The sequence below is a fragment of the Cebus imitator genome, unplaced genomic scaffold (genome assembly GCF_001604975.1).
Source record: "Cebus imitator isolate Cc_AM_T3 unplaced genomic scaffold, Cebus_imitator-1.0 Scaffold308, whole genome shotgun sequence".
Classification (NCBI taxonomy): Eukaryota; Metazoa; Chordata; class Mammalia; order Primates; family Cebidae; genus Cebus; species Cebus imitator.
The window spans coordinates 1,680,896-1,686,584 of NW_016107623.1; the positions used below are offsets into that span (position 1 = coordinate 1,680,896).

At 30.5% G+C, this 5,689-nt stretch overlaps 1 long non-coding RNA gene across 1 annotated transcript in view; it reads left to right on the forward strand.

Moving 5' to 3' along the window:
• The window catches only part of LOC108285823, a 30,001-nt gene that overhangs the window by 16,633 nt on the left and 7,679 nt on the right, over positions 1-5,689 (forward strand). Inside the window, exon 2 of the long non-coding RNA XR_001817717.2 lies at positions 3,516-3,549. This is a non-coding gene — a long non-coding RNA (uncharacterized LOC108285823). The remainder of the gene's footprint in view (positions 1-3,515; positions 3,550-5,689) is intronic.

Sequence of the window (5,689 nt, forward strand, 5' to 3'; positions counted from 1 at the left end):
AAACCTTCCATAAGTATTACCTCTACTGACAAAGCTTCCATGTGATCAGATCCTACACTGTCTGGGAAATCAGTATATTAACTCCACATTGGTCTGGAGTTAATATTCTGTTTTTGGAATATGCCCAGAATAGTCCTAATTCTACATCTTTCTACGTGCTATTTCTTCTTATTGAAAAACTACTCAGAAACTTCTAAATATCACCCTATCAGAGAGATACTCTATGATCATCTGAGGCAAAACAGACCTCACCACCATTCCCCATCGTTTTTCCTGCTTTATTTATGGCTGGAATACTTATGCCCACCTGGTTTATACGTATATGCATAAGTGCATGCGAGTGTGTGTGTGTATGTGTTGGTGTGTGTGGGTTCATATCCATCTGTCCCAAAAATTACTATGTAAGTTTTATAAAATAATTTTTTGACTATTTTGAGCACTGCTTTGATTCTAGTTTGTGGAACAATGCTGGCACATTATAATATCCACAAATATTTCTTGAATAATGCATGAATAAGTGAATTGAATTGAATTATTTGTGTTAAATAGCACAACTTTCCTTAGGAACTATGATTAAAAAGCTAGTATCTATAGCTTGAAATATATTGATCAACATGGGTGTTAAAAGTAAAATAAGTGAAGCTCTAACCCAAATATTGGTACTTTTAAGAAACAAATTGTATATTGTATATATATTGGCATAAAATTATAGAGGATTAATAATCCCAGTCAACAATATGCATATTGAAAATGATAAATAATAACTAAACTTAACCTCATCTCTTATCTCATACTAGCCTATTACTAAGATTTTCAACTTTGTCATGGTAGGCAGCTTATTGATACATAAAGCATTCAGCATTCAATAAAAAAAAGGATGATAAATTTTCTACTGCAGTACACACAGCATCCTCAAAATAGATTTTTCTGATATTTAAAGAGATTTCTGGCAGAAATGCTAGCACTGACATACATAGTATATTATCATTTCAAACTCCACTATGATTTATATTGACTTGAATCCAACCTTATTTTGATCTATGTTTAAAGTGTTAGAAATGAAATTCAATGATTTTCCCAGATATAAGATTTATTAACCACCTTCAAACTCAGGACAAGTTATTTGTTGGACTTAAATGCTGCTAGCCACAGTCGTTTTGAATTGTTATAACATGTGACTAAGAACTACTTCAGGGCATAATGCACCCAAAGAAGTAGAAACTTACAGTGAATTAGAAGTAACAGTAGGAGAAAAAAGCGAAGTTAAGTTTATATATTTACATTTTCTGTTGAATAAGTATCTTTAATACTCTAGCTAAAAGATTCAATTATCATCAATAGTTATACATATGGTTCACTTTATGATGTGACTTAAATCCCACTGGTAGACTGTTGCTAAAATCTAAGTCCTATTCAGGAGATTATTTGTATTGTAAAGACTCTTTAATTTTCTGCATATTACAATGTTTTGGCTTTTAAAAATGGCTTTATGCCTGGGAAAAGATTGCCCTTCCCGGGGCTAGATAATTCTTAAAAGTAGCAAAAGTCTAACTGGTAGTATATCTCTGGTATGCAAACTAAGCAATCTAGAGCTATATGTTTCCTCTCTCTGGAACATATTTATTTGCCTCTATCAACCTCAGTACATTTGTTGCAATTAATAAACATTGACACATCATTATCATCCTAAATCTATAGTTTACCTTAAGGTTCACTCTTGGTGTTGTATATTCAATGGGTTTTGACAAAGACATGGCATATATCCACCATTATAATATAGTACAGAAGAGTTTCGCTACCCTAAATATTCCCTGTGATCCTCCTATTTTCCTCTCCTCCCAACAAACCTTTGACAACCACTGATAATTTTAGTGTCTCCATAATTTTACCCGTTTCAGAATGTCATATAGATGTAATCACACAGTATGTAGCATTCAGATTGGTTTCTCTCATTTAGTATGATGCCTTTAAGGCTCTTCCGTTATCTTTTTATGGCTTACAACATCACTGTAACTAACACTGAATAAATATTTTATTGTATGGATATACCATAGTTTATCCAGTTATCTGTTGAAGGATATCTTGGTGACCTCCAAGTTTTGGCAATTATGGTTAAAGCTGCTGTAAACAGCACATGTAGGTTTTTGTGTGGTCATACATCTTTACCTTATGTAGGTAAATACCAAGGAGTGTGTCTGCTGGATCTTTTGGTAAGCATATGCTTAGTTTTGAAAAAAATTGCCAAATTATATTTTAAAGTGGATATAATCATCAGTAAATGAAAACTATTATTATTCTACATTCTTATAAGCATTTGATGTTCAGTGTTTGGTGTGTAAAGTATCTTGTTTTAATTTGCAATTCCACAATGATGTATTATGTTGAATATTTTGATAAGCTACTTGCCATCTGTATGTCTTAAATTGTAAGGTATTCCAATCCTTGACCATTTTTAAACTTTTAAAAATTAACTTGCCCATAATTTAATTTTATTGTTCAATTTTAATGGCTTTTTGTCTATTTTGAATAACAGTCCTTTTCAGATGCAATTTGGAAATATTTCTTCCAGTTTGTTGCTTGTTTTCTCATTGTCTTAACAATGTATATACAGAGCAAAAGTTTTTAATTTTAGAGTAGTTCATATTATCAATTATTTATTTTATGGTTAATTATTTTAGAATTGTATCAAACCATAGTAATCTACATTTTCTTCTATGTTATCTTCTAGAAGTTTCACAGTTTTGCATATCACATTTAGGTCTATAATCCATTTTAAGGTTTGTTTGGCAAAAGTTATAAGGTCTCTGTCTGGATTCATATTTTTATATTTTCAGTTTTGCTGTTGTTGTTGTTCTGCATTGTAGATATCCAGTTGTTACAGCACCATTTGTGGAAGAGTCTATCCTTTTGGCATTGATTGAATTGCCTTTTCACTGTTGTCAGTGATCAGTTTACCAAATTTATGTGGGCATATTTATGACTGGTTTATTCTAGTCCATTGATTTATTTGCTTATTCATTCACCAATACCTCACTGATTTGATTGCTGTAGCTTTATATTAAATCCTGAAGTTGCATAGTGCCAGTCTTTTGACTTTGGTTTTCTCCTTCAGTATTGCAATATTTACTATTCTTGGTCTTTGGCATCTCCATTATAAACTTTAGTTTGTTGATATCCACAAAATAACTTGCTAGGATTTTTATTGGGATTGCATTGAATCTATGCATCATGTTTAACAAACTGACATCTTGACAATAAGATTAGTCTTCCTATTTATAAGCATGGAAATCAATTTATTTTATTCTTTGTTAATTTCCATTGTATAAGACAGGAATTGACTTTTTCATCTTAACTTTGTATCTTGTAACCTTGCTATCATCACTTATTAGTTCAAGTTCTATTGTAGATTACGTTTTATACATAAATAATCCTATAATTTGTGAACAAAGAGAGTTTTATTTTTTCCTTCCGAGTCCGTATATCTTATATTTCTTTCTCTTGTCTTATCACATTAGCTAAGACTTGCAGTATAATATCAAAAAGGAATGGGTGAGTGGTGACATTCTTGCCTTGTTCCTGATCTTAGTAGAAAAATTTCTAGCTTCTCATTACCAAGTATGCTGTTACCTGTAAGGTATCTGTATAGGTTCTTCAATTGGATGAAATTTCCCTTTATTCCTAGTTTGCTGATAGTTTTTTATCATGATTGAGTGTTGAACATTGTCAAAGGTGTTTTTATGTATTTATTATGTATTTTTTCTTCTTTAGTCTATTGATGTGATGAATTACATTAATTGATTTTTGACTGTTTTCTTAACTTGCATACCTAGAGAATCCTACTTGGTCATGATGTATAATTGTTTTTATAAGGTTTTGAACTTGACTTGCTAATATTATATTGAGGATTGATACATCAATATTGATGAGGGATTGTAGTCTCTAGCAGATTCTGTTTTGAAGCAACAATATGACGAGTTTTACGCAATGGTACATATTTGGTCTAAATTTACAGTAACTAACATATGCCTTATTTTACTGTCTTCTTTTGTGAATAGACATTATCAAGTTATTTATTACTGGTTATTAAAACAAAAAAATACTGAGGAAGTTTATTTTAGAGATTTTCTTTTAGTTATCAATAGAAAATAATTGATCCCCTCAGACCTTGGTCCTGCCTGCTCCTACATTCTTCCTCATTGAATGCAGGTATTAAAGTAAGGTAGCTATTTGGGGTCATGAGGAGAAGGCCTAGCTAACAACAGGTATTAGCTCTGTCATTTTTAATACACTGATAAAATGTAAAAATTTGATCAACTCCAGATTTCATATACCAACAAAATAAAAGTGCATTGTTTAAGCTACTGTTAATTTACCTGTTTACTTTCAGATAATGCATTTCTAATGCTTCAGCTTCCTACAAACATCAGTTCCTTTATTTTGAGGGAACTAATGATTTTGAGTTATACCTGAGAGTGTATGTCTGCGTGTTTTATAAAAGAAGACCAGGAAATAACAAATTTCTAGCATGAGTTATTTTAAACAATACTTTATGTTATTCAGCAAGTATTTACTTAGTATTTTTCTCTATACAGCATTAGCATATTGTCTTGGACCTGGAGTGAGAAATCAGATTGTTTTAAGTATTAATATTAATATTTTTAGTATTTTTATAGTGGCACTTTCAGATGTTCTCTTTTTATTTACTAATATTTAAAGCCAATTTACAGTTATGCTTTAAAATCAAAACAATTTCCATTTAAGTAACTAGATTAGGATAAGTCTAGAAGATCCATTAAACCACCAAAGCTATTCATCTATAGAAAAATACACGTTAAATGCCAATTATATTCACTATTTTAAGTTTTGGGTTTACTGCAACAAACAGAGCAGACAAGACACATGCATTTTACAAAATTTACAATATACTAAATGGAAAGAGGCAATAAAAATAAAACAATTGGTAATTTCAAATAACAATGTGTGATCAGAAAAACATTAAGAAAAAGTTTTAAAACTGACAAATTAGAGTTACTTTCGTTAATATAAAGAAATATGAAATTATGTTATAGAAGTAAATTAGAACTGTCTTTGATGTCACAAAAAGGTACTCAAATTTCAAAAAGATGAAGATATTCTCAGCTAGTTTCATCTTAATGAGCCTTGTCAAACTGGTTGCTCACAGATGAAATATCTTGCATTCTTACATTAAATCATCTGGTTTGGAGTGGAAATTTTATGAAATATTTTGGGAAAACTTTTCTAAGTTATAGGATTATTTATTGCTCAGGCTAGGGAACCAGGAGGTATGAGCTCTACTCACAGCCTTGCAATAATGTGGTATCTATCCTTAGGAAATTACTCTGCTCAGTTTTACAAAGTTTCGGAGCTTTATATTGATATCTGCAAAACTGAAGAATTGGGCCAATGATCTTTAATATCCTTTATGTTCACATTTTGAAGCTTCTTTTAGCTCATGATTTGAAAATAAGGATTCCTCTGAGAAATTCAGCATGTGAATAACAAAATGTGCTCTATAAAATTTTTGATATGAGGATTGAATAATTTACCATCTGTAATACTTGAAGGATGTATTTATACCTAATATATATTCAGAAACTGTGTAACATCTCATTTACTTCTTTAAAAATATTTAGACATTTTAATTATCATTTCTTTTTTTTTTTTTTTT